The sequence below is a fragment of the Rousettus aegyptiacus genome, unplaced genomic scaffold, assembly GCF_014176215.1.
Source record: "Rousettus aegyptiacus isolate mRouAeg1 unplaced genomic scaffold, mRouAeg1.p scaffold_m13_p_2, whole genome shotgun sequence".
In the NCBI taxonomy this organism is placed as follows: Eukaryota; Metazoa; Chordata; class Mammalia; order Chiroptera; family Pteropodidae; genus Rousettus; species Rousettus aegyptiacus.
Window position 1 is genome coordinate 105606645 of NW_023416295.1, and position 17222 is coordinate 105623866.

The window sequence follows — 17222 nt, forward strand, 5'->3', positions numbered from 1 at the left end:
TGGATTCATTTCATATATATTTTGAAGTTATATAATCACTTGAGCCTCAGCACCAACTTCCTACCCAACTAACCTGACTCAGCTGACTTTGACAGCAAGCAAAATATCTTGTAAGCAGTCTGTTACTATTATGAAATGAGGTGCAGAAGGGATTTCACATAAGGCTGCCTTCATATGATATTGTAACACATATTTTTCTCCCTCATCCTCCAACTATAAGCAGTGATTTTTGAGAAGCTTGCGAAAAATAGCCCTCTTTACAAGTTTTTCATGAAATTGTCTCCCCAAAGTTCCAAGCACTCTCTAAAGCTGTTCTGGAACCCTAGCTATGTCATACTGGAGAAAATATATTATATAGATATAGATATAGATATAGATATAGATATAGATATAGATATAGATATAGATATAGATGATATAGATATAGATAGATATAGATGATAATGGATATAGATATAGATGATATAGATAGATATAGATATAGATAGATAGATATAGATAGATAGATTTTTTTTTCTTTAACTTCCATTGTGTTAAACAGCATTTTCTTAGTTTTTCGAAGACCCTAAAATTTCATTAGGGTGTTATTCCATTTCAGTCCAATTAATCTGAAACTTACTGGTCATATTGCAATTCAATTCTGATATTAACTACCTGAAGATAGGAAAATTCTTACATAGTACAGTTCTTAAATAGTACAGTTCCTCGAAAGCTGATGCCAGTCACACACTTCAGTGTCATTAGTGACCACCGTACTTCTGGCTGACTGGCTATAAATTTGGAGGCTTCCACAACCCTCTCAGATTCAATAATTTGCTAGAATGATTCATAAGTTAGGAAAGTACTGAAGATTCTGGGAAGAATGGTGGAGTGAGAGATGTCTCCAGATCTCTTCCTTTGAAACAATAAGCTGAACATCTAAAACTCAACAAAAGCCTGTGGCCGTGCTACCCTGAACAAACCCAATCCCATCTGACTTTGGAAGCTAAGCAGGATTGGGCCTGGTTAGTACTTGGATGGGAGACTACCTAGGAAGACCAGGTGCTGTAGGTGTAAAAAATAATACTAATAAAAAATATTAGGAATTGTAAGCTGACCAGGTTCTTGCAATCTGTGAGGTCAACCAAGGGTCGCCTTGCCTAAACAAAAAATAAATAAATAAATAAATAAATAAGAACAACGAATAAAATATAAAACTCAACAAGAAAACATCTATACTGCACATCGGCATGTCTGAGCATGGAATCTGTGCTTAAGAACTACCATAGGTCAGAATTCCGGATGAAAGGTGGTGGACTGGGAGAAATAAAGAAGCTGCCTCTGCAGCTTCCAGAGATCCCTGCACAAGGGGGAGGAGGGGAGAAGATGTGACTTCCCTGAATAGCCCTGCCTGGAAGTGCCAGGACTCTTATGCAGCCGGCAGCAGGGCATAGTCATCAGGGCAGAAAGCAGAGAAGTGGGACAGGAATGCAGAGGAACAACAGTTGATTTTTGCTGGATGCGGTTGCAAAACAAGGTTGAGTTGCAGCCTCTAACACCCAACCCAGAGGATCTCTCTTCCCATACCCTCTGAGACCCATCACTGCAGAGCCCCAGGGAATCTGAGCAAACACTGCCAAGACTTTGCTGATACTGACAGGGACTGAACTGAGAGTAGCGAGTGTGATCAAATATCTACAAGAAAATTTAAAAAGCGGTATTAAGACTTTATATAAAGCAGGGATCTAAGAGGCTCAGATGCCACCTACTGGAAACGAAAAGAAAAGAGCCTTCTTTGCAACAGGCTAAAGAGAGACCTTTATGTCATAAATCTTCCTGGAAAAACAGAAGAATACACTTCCATTAATGCCCAGGTGGAGAAATAGTCCATTAAACACCATGAACAACCAAAGTGACGAGGCATCTCAGAAAGAAACAGAAAAATCTCCAGAAAATAAGCATACAGACATAGAAATATTCAACTTAAACGACAGAGAATTCAGGATTGTACTTTTGAAAAACTCAGTGAATTCTGAAACTAGTCATGTCAACAATTTTAGGAAATGAAAAAACAACTAGATGAACAGAACAAGGATATTAAAACCCTCAAAAATAACCAATTAGAATTTCTGGAGAGAAGGGAACACCCTGCAAGAGTTGCAAATGAAATAGCAAGCTTGGGAAATAGAGCCGATTAAATGGAGGAAAGGCTGAGTGGTATCAAAGGCAGAAATCTAGGAATAAAGCAGAAGGAAGAAGAGAGAAACTGAAAATGAAAAATAATGAAAGAGAAATTCAAGAACTAGCTGATACCATCAGGAGAGGAAACAAAAGAATAATGGGCATTATCAAATGTGAGAAAAAGGAGCAGAGACTAGAAACCATTTTCAGACAAATAGTAGACAAGAATTTCCCAAATCTAAGAAATGAGTTGGAGCTTAGAATTTGAGAAGTCAACAGAACACCCAATTATCTCAACCTAAAAATACTTCATTAAGACACATTGTATTAAAGTTATCAAAAATCAATGACAAAGGCAGAATTCAGATGGAAGCAAGGGAGAAAAAAAACCCCAGTAAGTTATAAAGGTAAACCAGTTAGATTATCCTCAGACTTCTCAGTGTAAACCTTACAAGCCAGAAAGGAATAGAATCAAATATTTTAACTATTAAGCGAAAGGAACTACCAGCCTAGAATAATGTACCCAGCTAAGCTATTCTTTAAATATGAAGGAGAAATTAGACCTTTCCCGACATACTAATATTGAGGGAATTCTGCACTACGAGGCCTGCACTACAAAAAATTCTCAAAGGTATCGACTCATCTAAAACAAAATGACAAAAAAATATCATAATTAAGAGTAAAATGACTATCAGGCAAAAAGAAGCAGAGGAGTGCAACTCTTACCAAGAACAAGGTATTATAAGCTTGAATAATAAGAAGAAAATTGCTATAGCAAGATAGTAATGAATATTCAGCATACGTAGGGACTAATGGATATAACAATAACTGAAAATGGGGAGATTCAAAGATCCAAATTCGCAAAGGGGAATGGAGATAAGGCACGCATATAAAAAAAAGGAAGACTGTATGTGTGTGTGTGTGTGTGTGTGTGTGTGTATAACTATCTCTTTCATATTCGTAATGGTAACCACACACTAAAGATTCAGAACTGAAGTATGTAACATAAAACAAGAAGATGCAGAGAGAAAACCCACAAAAGTCAATCAAAATAAAGAAAACAGAAGCACAAGGACAAGGGAGCAATGGAAACACCAAGCTACCAGAAAGCAAAAGATAAAACGGCTATAAGAAGACCTCATATTTTAGTAATCACCCTAAATGTAAATGGACTGAACTCACCAATAAAAAGGCACAGAGGTGTAGAATGAATCAAAAAAAAACCAAAACTCAAACAAATGCTGCCTCCAGGAGATGCATCTCAGCTCCAAAGACAAAGATAGACTTAAAGTGAAGGGGTTGAGAATGATATTTCAAGCAAATGGCATTCAGAGAAAAGTAGGAGTAGTGGTACTAATATCAGATGAAATAGACTTCAAAGTAAAAAAGGTAAAGAAAGATACTGAGGGACACTTCATAATGATAAAGGGAATCATGCGCCAGGAAGACATAACACTTATTAATATCTATGCTCCCAATCAGGGAGCCCCAAAATATGGAAAGCAATTACAGAACTGAAGGGAGAAACAGACCAAAACACTATCATAGTAGGGGTCCTAAATATCCCACTGTCGCTTATGGACAGATCATCCAAACAGAAAATCAATGAGGAAATAACATTCTTAAATGACATATTAGACCAACTGGACATAATTTATAGAACCTTCCATCCCAAAACAGCTACTTATGCATTCTTCTCTAGTGCACATGGAATGTTCTCAAGAATCGACCACATGCTGGGACACAGAGATAGCCTCAACAAATCTAAGAGGGTTGGAATTATACCAACTATATTCTCTGATCATATTGCTTTGAAACTAGAGATCAATCACAGAAAGAAATCAGGAAGAACCACAAATACATGGAAATTAAATAACATGCTACTGAAGAATAACTGGGTTAGAGAAGAAACAAAAAGAGAGATTAAGAGATACATAGAAATGAATGATAATGATAGGACAATATATCAGAACTTTCGGGACATGGCAAAAGCGGTATAAGAGAAAAGTTCGTATCATTACAGGCCTATCTCCAAAACAAGAACAATTCCAAATAAACAACCTAACACTTCATCTTAAAAAACTAGAAAGGGAAGAACAAATGAAGCCTGAAGTCAGCAAAAAGAAGAAATCAAAATTAGAGCAGAAATATATGAAATTGAAAACAGCGACAACAACTACAAAACAAGAGAGAAAATAAATACAATAAAGAGCTGGTTCTTTGAAGTTAATACAATTGACAAATCCCCGGCTAGACTCACTAAAAAAAAAAGAGAAAGGACACAAATAAACAAAATCAGGAATGAAAGAGGGGAAATTACGACTGACATTGCAGAAATACAAAGAATTATACAAAAAATATTACGAAAAATTACATAACACCAAATATAATAATCTAGAAGAAATGGACCTGTTTTTAGAAAAATACAATCTTCCTATCTGAATAAAGAAGATCTGGAAAATCTCAATAGACCGAACAGCAGTACGGAAATTGAAACAATCGTCAAAAACTTACCCAAAAGTAAAAATCCAGGACCAGATGGCTTCACCAGTGAATTCTACCAAACGTTAAAAGGAGATTTAATACCTCTTCCCTTCAAACTCTTCCAAATAATTGAAGAGGAGTCAACACTTCCCAACACATTTTATGAGGCCAATATTACTCTGATATCAAAACCTGGTAAAGATAACACACACAAAAAAATTACAGACCAATATCTCACCATGAACACAGATTCGAAAATCCTAAATACGATACTAGCTAACCAAATACAGAACATATTAAAAAAGATTATATACCACAATCAAATAGACTTCATCCCAGAGGCACAGGGATGGTTTAACATACACAAATCAATTAATGTGATACATCACATAAACAAATTAAAAAATAAGAATCATATGATCATATCAATAGATGCAGAAAAAGCCTTCCGCAAGATACAGCATCCATTTATGATCAAAACACTTAACAAAATCAGTACGGAAGGAAAGTACTTTAACATAATAAGGGCCATCTATGACAAATCCTCGGCCAACATTATACTTAATGGTAAAAAACTAAAAACCTTCCCTCTAAGATCAGGAACAAGGCAAGGCTGCCCACTGTTACTACTCTTATTCAATATAAAACATCGGAGGTCCTAGCAAGAGAAATCAGACAAGAGAAAGATAAAAAAGCATCCGAATATGGAAACAAAGAAATCAAACTGTCACTATTTGTGGGTGACATGATTCTCTATATAGAAAATCCTAAAAACTCCACAAGAACACTACTAGAAACAATAGGCAAACACAATAATATTTCTGGATACAAAATCAATATTCAAATATCCATAGCTTTCCTATACTCTAATAATGAAGTGTCAGAAAAAGAAGTAGAAAAAAATAATTCTTTTTGCAATTGCAGCAAAAAGAATACAGTACCTAGAAATAAATTTAACTATACATGTGAAGGACATATAATGAATACTATAAGACCCTATTAAAAGAAATCAAAGAAGATACTAAGAAATGGAAATATATTCCACGTTCTTCGATTGGAAGAATCAACATAGTTAAAATGACCATGTTTCCTAAAGCATTATATAGATTTAATGCAATCCCCATCAAAATCCCATCTGCATTTTTTAAAGAAATATAACAAAAAATCATTAGATTTGTATGGAAGCACAAAAGACCCCGAATTGCCAAACTCACCCCAAGAAAAAGGAATGATGCTGGAGGCATCACTCTGCCTGACTTCAATTATACTAAAGCTACAGTAATCAAAATGGCATGGTATTGACAGCAAAACAGATACATGGACCAGTGGAACAGAATTGAGAGTCCAGAAGTAAACCCATATTTAATGTGATACATCACATAAACAAATTAAAATATATTATATGGGCATATAATTTTTTACAAAGAAGCCAAAATTATACAGTGGAGAAAAGAAAGTTTCTTCAATAAATGGTCCTGGGAAAGCTGGAAGGCCACCTGCAAAAGAATGAAACTAGATTGTTGTCTATCACCACACACCAAAATTAACTCAAAATGGATTAAGGACATGAATATAAGACCTGAAACATTAAAATACATAGAAGAAAACATAGGAACTAAACTCAAGGACCTTGGACTTAAAGAGGATTTTATGAATTTGACCTCAAAGGCAAAGGGAGTAAAAGCTATAATATATGAATGAGACTACATCAAACTAAAAAGCTTCTGCTCAGCAAAAGAAATTGTCAACAAGGTAAAGAGAGAACCATCCAAATGTGAAAATACATTTGCAAGCAACACCTCCGATAAGGGCCTAATATCCAAAATATACAATGAACTCATACAACTCAATAACAACAACAACAAAAAAAACAAACTAGCCAATCAAAAAATGGCCAGAGGACCTGAACAGACACTTCTCCCTAGAGGACATACAAATGGCCAACAAATATATGAAAAGATGCTCAACATCACTACCTATTAGGGAAATGCAAATCAAAACTACAATGAGATATCATCTCACACCTGTTAGAATAGGTATAAACAACAGGACAAGTGATAGCAAATTTTGGAGAGGATGTGGAGAAAATGGAACGCTCATACACTGTTGGTGGGACTGCGAATTGGTTCAATCACTATGGAAAACAGTATGGAGGTTCCTCAAAAAATTAAGACTTGATCTATGATATGATCCAACAATCCCTTGATTGGGTATATACTCCAAAGACTTGAAAACTCATATCCATAAAGATATTTGTCCACCGATGTTCATAATAGCATTATTCACAGTTGCCAGGACATGGAAGCAACCAAAGTGTTCTACATTAGATGATTGAGTAGAGAAGCTGTGGTACATAGATACAATGGAATATTACTCAGCCATAAGAAGAGATAAAATACTACCATTTGCCACAAACTGGTTGGACCTCGAGATAATCATGCTAAGCAAAATAAACCAGACAGAAAAAGTTGAAAATCACATGATATTACTTATATGTGGAATATGAACCTAAAAGCAACCAATGAGCAGGACAAACAAACAGAGCACTATAGACTAGTGATTACTAGTGGAGTGGGGGAGTAGAAGAAAGGTAGATGAGGTAAAGGGGGTCAAATATAGGGTTTAGGGGGAGGGCGAAGTGGGTAAAGGGGATCAAATATATGGTAGCTGAAGGAAACTGGACTTTGGGTGGTAAACACACAATAAAATATACAGATGTCAAATGATAATGTATACCTGAAAATTATATAATTGTATTAACCAATGTTACCCCAATAAACTTAATTAAAAATTAAAAAAAAGAAAAAAGAAAAGTTGGAGATAAACTTTCATAATTTGCAGATGATCATCTACTTAAAAAAAAAACTAAAGAATGAATGAAAATACTTTTAAAACTACTAAGACATAATTTCCTAGGTTCAAAATATATATGATTTGCTTCACCAATAATAAGTAAAACAAATCTAGTAAAAATGAGATACTGTTTATATCAATATTTATATGAAGTATATTTCAAATAAAATAATTCAGGTTGAGCAGAACTCTACAGAGAAAACAAATCTTTTTTAAAATGGGCATAGATGATAACATAAAAAATAAAAAAGATTACATACTCTTGGCTAAAATAATATTATAATTACACCAATTGTTCACAATTTAATTCATCCATCTAATACAGTTTCAATAAAAATTCCAGATTAATATTTGAAGAATAAAATTAGCTTGCTTCAAAATTTATATGCAAGAATAAAGGTTTATGAATACCTAAGTCAAACATACAACAGAAAAAAAGATGATTGAGGAAATAATTCCTTCTATATACCAAAAATATGAAACCAAAATAAGAACAGATAGTTGTAGGATCCCAAACTCTATATACAAAGGTGAAAGTCAGATGGAATAAAATACTAATAATGAAGAGAAATGTATGAAGTTAATAAAATGAAATAAAAGAGAATATCTTAGTGTTAAGAGTATAAACCATATGGCAAAAAAATTTGAATACATCAAAAGTAAGACTTTCTCATCAACGGAGGACTCTATAGACAAAGGTAGCAGACAAATAACAGTTGGCAGAAGATATATGTAATGTTTAAAATTAACAAAGTTTTTAACTATATAGAAACTTACAAGCTTACAATTAAAAAAAAAATTCCAGTGAAAAAATGGGCAAGGATATGTTCAGGCAATTTACAGAAAAGGAAACCCAAGGGCCATCGTATATGGAAATGTCCAAACTCATTAGAAGAAAGCAAGAAGACAGAGAGAGGAAGTGAGGACGGGAAGAGGGAGAGAGAGAGGCACACTTAAACAGTAGTAAGATATATTATGTCATCATACTGACCTGCTAAAAAGTAGAAGGCTGAATAACAGCAAAATTTGTGGAGATATGTATAAATATATATATATATATATATATATATATATATATATATATATATATATATAATCTTATACATGCAAAGAGGACATTAGCAGGACATTCATTTCAGCATTGATTGGGGATCTGGAGAGTTGGAGGCAAGATAAGTGTCACTTAGGAGTTGATAGGCAAAAGTGGTGGATGCACACACTAGAGTGCTATGCAGCATATGCAGCAGTTAGAAATAATGCATTAAATCAATATCTCAGTATTACTGGATTCAGTAATTCATTTTATAAGAAATATTGACACTTAGAAAAATTCTACCTACACTAACAATTTTCAAAAGACACATTATTTTTTTAATTTTAAAATAATGGATAAATAACTGAAAAGTAATTATGATCAAATAATATGTATTTCAATATGTAAATACTTGTACATGACTACAAGAAAAGACATAACAAAGTAGTCAGAGGCTTGCAACTACTGTAAATGTGACAGATACAAATCCTGATAACAGTGTTGTATTGGCAACTCAAATATAGCAAATTAACTATAATAATAATAAACATAAACAATACATATAGCACTGATATGAGAGATAATTTTACAAAATGGTGACCAAATCATGGTAAATTCTAAGCAATGCAAAGTATAGTCTTTGTTTGACTATATTTATTTATACAAAAACATTTATTTTCTGAGCTTATATAATTCAAAGCAAGGGATATTCAAAATAGGATTTATATTTATATAAATCCTATTTATACAAAAACATTTATACAAAATATTTATATATTTATACAAAAACATTTATTTTCTGAGCTCAGATAATTCAAAGCAAGGGATATTCAAAATAGGACCAAGTCTTTGTGAATTGTCTCTATATTATATGGCATCTGTTATTCCTGGACCCTGCCCAATAAAAGCCAGTATAGTCTTCTAAATCACTATGAAAATATTCCCACAGGTTTTCAAAGTAGTTCCTAGAAGTCAAAGCAGCCCCACTGAGAATTGTGGGTGAAACATTAAAACCAAATGTCGAATCAGAAAAATAAATAGAATAGGTGTAAAAGAATAATATTTATATAGACCACAAGTAGACACTCATACATAACAACAACAGCAACAAAAAAAAAACACAATGGCATGGGTGGAAATGAGATTGGGGATGAAGAGTGAAATGACAGTATAAATATGTGTGTGTGTGTGTGTGTGTTACTGTTAAAATGTATAGCTGAAATTTATTAAATTTATTAACTAATATCACCATAAAAAACAAATTAATTAATTAATTAAAGAATGAAATTAATCGATAAATTAAAGAAGAGACATCAACAAATTTGCCAAATAAGTTCATACAGTACTTTATAAAAATTAGTTCATAATAACAGCAATATGGTCATTGTAGAGAGTAAAAAATTAGCGATATTTCCATTTATTCAACCTGAAGCAAAATGAAAAATAGGATGCTAAAATATAGAAGTGTAATATATAAAATACTCACTGTTATGGATGCAATTGTATCCCTTTCTCAAAATGTTTACATCGAAGCCCTAATCTGAGATGTGATTATGCTTGGAGATAGGACCTTTAAAGAATTAAGGTGTAATAAGGTTACAAGTGTGGGGCCCGAATCCAATGTCAGTCCATTCGTGTGTTGCTATAACAAAATACCATAAGCTGGGTGGCTTACAAACAATAGAAATTTATTTCCAACAGTTCTGGAGGCTGGGAAGTCCAAGATCAAGGTGCCAGCAGACTTAGTTTCTAATATATATATATTTTAATTGTTTATTGGGGTATCATTGGTTAATACAATCATATAGTTTTCAGGCGTACATTATTATTTGACATCTGTATATTTTATAATGTGCCAGTGTCTAATAAAAGAATGCTTTCTGGTTCATAGATAGCGCCCTTTGTTGTGTCCTCACATGGTGGAAGGGACAAGGGAACTCTGGGATCTCTTTTATGAGGATTCCACCCTCCTAATTTTGTCGCTAACCCAAAATCCCACTTCCTTATACTATTATTTCAGGAGTTAGGACTTCAATATATGAATTTCAGTGGAGACACAAACATTCAACCTTTACCATCCAAGATCACTGGTAACCTTATAAAAGAGAGATACCAGGGAAGCATGCACACAGAGGCAAGTCCATGTGAGGATGCAGGGAGGTGGCCATCCGCAAGCCAAGGAGATAGACTTCAGGAGAACTTCCAGCCTCTAGAACTGAGAGAAAATAAATTTCTGTTTTTTAAGCCACTCAAATTTAGTTTGCAGCCCTCGCAAATTGATACAGTCATTATTAATCTGTGATGTTTTACAGGGAGAAGGAAGCCCATTGCCTCTATGGCATGAACTATTTCTTCCTGAGGACCCAAGAGACAAAGTGTTGCATTTGGGAGCAGCTGCGCAGGTGCTGGTTTTGCATATAATGGAGTGAGAGCACTCAAACTGACTGCCAGGGGCTGTCAGACGCTAAATATATATATTTTTTTTTGATTCAAAGTTTGAACAATAAATTAAAATAAAAATCTACTATACAATTACTTGTAACATCTAAGCGCCAAAGAAACATGACACCTTTTTCAGAACAGGCAATAGACTTTGAAATGGTTAACTTTCTTTTTTCAAATGTTTGAACTTCAGGGTCTGGATTAATGTTAGAAACTTTATTATTCGAAAGTCACATGCTTTACAGAAGTCACATGCATTTTCATCAGCAGAAAAAAATCTCTGTAAGTTAGCTATTATACTTTTCTCAGATTCTTATGCATCTTTTTCATCTGTATTTTATCTTTTGCTAAGTTTCTTTTAGTATGTTACTCTCAGTAAGGGAAAGAGAGCAAAATGTCACAAGCAACACATTCTTTATGGGTTCCTATTACTACTGACAAGACATTGAGAATTATTTTCAATTGTCTTTTCATTAAGCTCAGAATAATATCTTGGGGTCTCTGTCCAGGGCCCTTCCCGGGCTGAACTCCCAAACTGAGTTTCATTTAGATTTACTATTGCTTTACATGAAAACTCAGTATCTGACATTAAAGGATGTGTGAAAGAATAAACTCCCAAATATTTTTTCTCAGAACAATTATTGATTATGCTGTGCATGATCTCACAGTTTTCAATATAAGTAAAGGAGGTTGGAAAACAGCTACAGACGGTCAGCAACTTTACAATGCGTGGATGCAGGCTGATTGGGTTTTGACATACTATGGTAGAGACTAACATTTGCACCTGCAATTCTTCTCTACTTCTTCCATATGCGACTTAGTTGGACTAGTGTCCACCCACCTAAGACTAAATGTCCTCACCTTTCTTGAAGCCAAAGTGGCGGTATAACTAATTCCTGGTCAATGATCATAAATAGAAGTGATGTTTTCAACAATGAGGCCATCCCATAAAAATGAAAATTTATGTCCTCCCTACTCCATTTTCCCCTTTATAGGAGTAAAAGTGAAGATATTTACGCTTTCAAGCTTCATTCTCATCATCATCATTCTCGTCATAATATCATTCTCTTCACAATAAACTATTAAGTGCATTAAAACCTACATGGAAAATTACATGGCACAGTGTCTTATTTATTTACATGATATGTGCTTAACACTGGTCCTTATGTTTACATATGAATTTTTTTTCTTTCTGATTGAAGATATATAACCAGAGTTTCTTAATAGAGTATATTGAGCCTGTTCGTGTGCTCTATAAAATCTTCCCTCTCACACTTTTATTACTAAGTTTTCCAAATTTTTTTAAAAAATTATATTTAAAAAAAATCTTATGGTTTTGTATTAGGCATGATTATATTATCTTATCCCACACATGTGATCTCATAATTCTATTCATATTAAGCTATCCTAGGACTTCCAGAAAAGGTATTTCCCCTGAAAATACATTTCTGTAGCTTTCTTAAAATGAGCATGCTAATAGTTAACAGAATCCTTGATCTTGTTTTTAATTGTGATAGTAACAGAGGAAGGTGTTTGTGATTCCAGAACTACTTTTAATATCACAGCAGAATAAATTATAAAATGATGGAGACAAAGGAATAAAATGATCACACCTCTTCTAAATGTACATAATTTAAATTCAGCTTTACACTAACCTCTGGAAAACACTCCTTTATGTTACTATAGTTTCTCCCTTGATTTTCTCTGTTTGTTTCCTTTGCTCCTTACTTTTCTTCCCCTAATAATCTGTAATTATGATTGCAACACACCCTGAAAACTTCAGTTATCTGGACCAATAATCCTGTGTTTCATTTTGCTTAAATCCTTCTACACACTGTTGCGGGACAGCAAAGTCACATAAAAACTGTGCTTTTCTGTTGCTAAGGGCAACACTACAGATGGCAAAAACTGGCTATTGAATGTCACATGTTACACACTCAAACACATGATGGTTTGAAACAGCTTAAACCATTCAAGGGCAGTTTGCCTCTAAGTATTAGGATTTTATGTGCCATGTGATTACGTGACCTTTAAAATACTGTGCTGAATCCAGTTAAATAAAATAATTTCCTTTCTTCTTATTATGAAATCAATTAATTGCCTTTATGACCAGGCTAAATTTTATTTCAAAGACATTAAGAAATATATGAAATATATAAAGTCCAAGGTCACGTATAAGAAAATGTGGTCAAGTTTATATTACATTTGAATTTCTAATTTCTGTATCTCTGCATAGTCCATTGTGCACGCTGTCTTTCTCTTGATTTTACTTCAAGTAAATGTGTTTCAACTTTGTGGATTTCACATATCTTTTAAAGATATTTATTACTTAAGGTCCATAAATAGATTTATAAAAATGTAATATAGATAAGTAGATGAAATTTATAATACAAGTATACAAAATGATGTAAAATCTTTTTTCAGTGTTAAAAAATTATCTTATGGATCTGCGATTTCCAGTGCTTGGCTTTGTTTGAATTTTCTTCTTTCTCAACAGCTGTCAGTCATTTTGGTGAATAAAATTGAACAGTTTATCTTGAAAAAAATCTGAATGTGATTTTAGTGCAATGAAAGTTGAATCTCAAGTCTCTATAATCAAAGAGAATTGAAAAGCTGAAGTAATTATTCAACAAATTAAAGTAAGAGTGATGAAGCACATTACTTAATCTAACTCACTAAGATATTATTTTTCACATTGCTATTACAGATATGAATTGATAATGCTATTAAAAATTGAATTATCTGAAACCTCTAAATATTTTGGAGCACAAAATGATTTTGGCTTTTGGGTGTCATTCATCTACATCTATATAATCTCTGTGTTCTCCATGTCTTCGTGAAGTAAAAAGAAGATGGATTTAACTCAGAAATTAGGATTTGAATTCCTTTTATTCCACTGATGGCAAAATGACATTGGACCCTGCTTAACTTCTCTGAGTCTCAGTTTTCTCATATGTAAAATAAGAAGAACAATAATACATGAGTTTGAAACACATATAAATATATTTTTAAATTATACATTTTCGCATAAATATGTGCTATTGTTAGGTACTGGTTTACTGTTTTTGAATTTACTAACACGGTGCCCATTCAGAAAAAAAAATGGTATCAGGTCAAAATGAAAAAATAAAGCAAATAAACAAGAAACCATAAATTAACAACAATATTATCTAGTTTTGAAATAAAAATATTGCCTAATAGTATAATTTGAAATATTATCTAACAAATAAATGTGCACATTTATTTTATTTGATTCTTTATATAATTGAAGGATCTATCTTAAAATATAACCAAAAAAGACATCTAAAATAAGGATGGAATACATTTCTCAATTATCTATGGGGAATAATCATCATTCAGAATTCTCTTAAAAGATACATTTTATTTTACCTTACATACCCATGTATTGTTTTCCATAAGTCTTTTACTAAAATTAAGAAAATTGAACTATTTAATGACATTCATTTTACTAATCGTTATGTGCTTACTTCAGGTAATTAAATTAAAAGTAATGGAAATAAAATAGATATTTAAATATTTAATTTAGTTATTCAGATAGGGAATCGTATTTCTGAGAGATATAATTCCCAGGAAATCATCCAGCCCTATCACATGCTGCAAATATTATTAATTATGTATTATAAATAAGATAATCTGAACAAGACTGTGAAATAACTTGGTTCAAGGTAAAACATGAAAGAAATAGAATTATAATTTATATTTTTATAATTTGCATAACATGTCAATGAATCATTGATTTATTTTATAGGATATTTTTTCCTTAAAAATAATTTAGATGATTCTAACTTGTTTCTATTATTTAGCCCCTTTGTTATTTTAACTAATTTATCTATAATGTCATTGAATTTCACTATATTTTTCTTAAGAAATGCTCTTGCTTTCTCTAAAAGAAGATGAAATACAGATTTTAATCGAGAATCTGAGTTTTAGACCCCTGGATCCTATGGAGCCACTAAACTTAGTGTAAGCTGTGGAAGTTTGAAGACCTTACCACACTCTCTTTGATAATTACTCTAGAGATTCTTGCTTCTGCCAGCCACCCTGTCAACTTTTGCCGTTCCTGTTCTATCTCACATTAACCAGACATGAATTTTAGCCCCTTTAATAGTTTGCACAAGCAGTCCACTTGGACTACGTATTTTCCGGACTCCACTGTACTCAACTGGAGATTTGGGAGGAGTTGTTGTGGGGACAGGTGGCAGTCTTCCATGCCACCCCACTTCATGCACATACACATTCTTCCCTCCGTACTCTTAGCCTGGCCCCTATTTCTTATTCCTAAAGTTCCCTCCCTCCCAGAGTGCTTAATTCTTCTTCAGTCCTAAAAAACAAGTCGGTTCCTTTTGGCTCCTACACTCAAATTTTCATTCTGAAACCCATCAAGGAATTCAGAGACTGGGGCCACGGGTTCATATGATTACACTATTTCAAAAGTATTTTCACTGCATCCAGACATTAAAACAAACATAAAAAACAAATAAACATAAAAACAAACAAACAAAAAACTTGCTCATGAGGACTGAATGGCAGGAAGAAAAGTGCCAATTTCAGTCTGAGACACAATAGAACCTAGAAAAAAGCACACACAGAGATACTGAATAATTTGGCAATGGTTAACTGATACTGATGTTAGGCTTCACTGAGGGTCTGAGGGGAAGAGGTTAGCCCCTGGCATTTCTCCTCTAGATAAAGAGAATGCTCTGGGCTTCGCCACCCTGAGATTTGTCTCAATAATCGTACCTCCACTTCAATCCCCAAACTCCCTTCTTTCTCCAATCCGGGTTGTGGAAGGTTGGCCATCAACAGTTGTTGGCTGATGCTCATACTTAATTATGGCAATGGGAACATATCAGATCTGGTCTGTGTCCTGGCTGGGTTAAATTGCCACTAAATAATTCAGACTTAACTATATTTTTGTTTTTAAATTTGATTCAGGTTTTCCTTGAACTTATCACCCACTCACCAATGTCTTTTATCTGATTGAACTGATCCTTAAAAGAATAGGTTGATGGGACAACAACAAAAACAAAAATGGCTAATAATATGCAAGATAAAATGGCAATTTAAAAAAAATAAATTTAACTCCTTGTTGAATTGTACTCAAATTAAATTTTCTGCATTAATGGATTTCCTTATGTCAATTAAGATAAAAATAAGCATAAAGCAATTGTAAAACTAATAGCATCAGTATTAATAATGTGATTATTAGTCAACCTCCAGTGGTGATGACTTTATCCTCTCTCTTCTGTTTTCCCTCAGGATCAAATTTTGTTTTGACCAACTGTCCCTCAATGTTTTTTCTAAAGGTCGGTGTTACTATTTAATTGCACATTTATCTAAACTGGTATATTTTAATGTTGCAGAACTATCCTCTGCTATTGAGATTATAAAGAAATATACAATAGGCTTTTTGGCTTGCAAAAATAAAATATGCTTTGGAAAATAAAATTTAATTGCAGAAATAAGTGAGATGAGAGACCAACAGGTAAGTACTGTATCCATAAGATAAATCATGCTTTAATTTGTATTTTTTTCAGGCCACAAAATGTTTATTGACTCTCTTGTTTTTTGCAAGGCCTTCTGCATAATACTTTAGATATAATGCTGAAAATTACAGACATGGCTTTGCCCTTCTGAAAAGCAACACATATTAAACAATAATTGCAAGAATAGAGTAGTGATTAAAATTATCATAAATCCTTCAGAGAAAAAGTATTATATGTTGTAAGCCTCAGCAAAAAAAAAAAATCATTACCTAGTCTGGAGAGTTAAGAAATGTGCTGTAAAGAAGTTACAGCTAAGTTAGTAATTGTAAGAAGAGTAGGTTGTGAGTACAGAGAAGCAATACAGAGGAAAAAGCATAAAAGAAAGTTCAGGTTAAGTTTAGGGCATTTGAGGATGATAGTGAGCAGAGTTGAGGGTGAGGAAGTAGTGAGAGATGATGATGAAGAATATCTAAATCTTGCAGGACATTGTAGTCCATATAAAAAAAATCGTATTTTATCCTAAGTGCAGTAAAAATTTATTGACAGAATTTTAAGCGAGAGAGTAAGTATTGTGATCAAATTTGTCTTTTAAGAGAGAATGAATGATATTTTAGGTAGTGGGGGAAGCTTTTCACAGTCTAGGTTGCGCAAGAATAAGACATGGTCTGGGATGGGGCAGTGTTTATAGAGGTAAGTAAGGGAATTTAATTGTATTTATAAAGTAGAACTGAGAGTAGTTGCCT

At 33.3% G+C, this 17222-nt stretch overlaps 1 pseudogene; it reads left to right on the top strand.

Moving 5' to 3' along the window:
- The first annotated feature begins 934 nt into the window (after positions 1 to 934).
- On the top strand, positions 935 to 1053 carry LOC118614644 (annotated as a pseudogene).
- The last annotated feature ends 16169 nt before the right edge of the window (positions 1054 to 17222 follow it).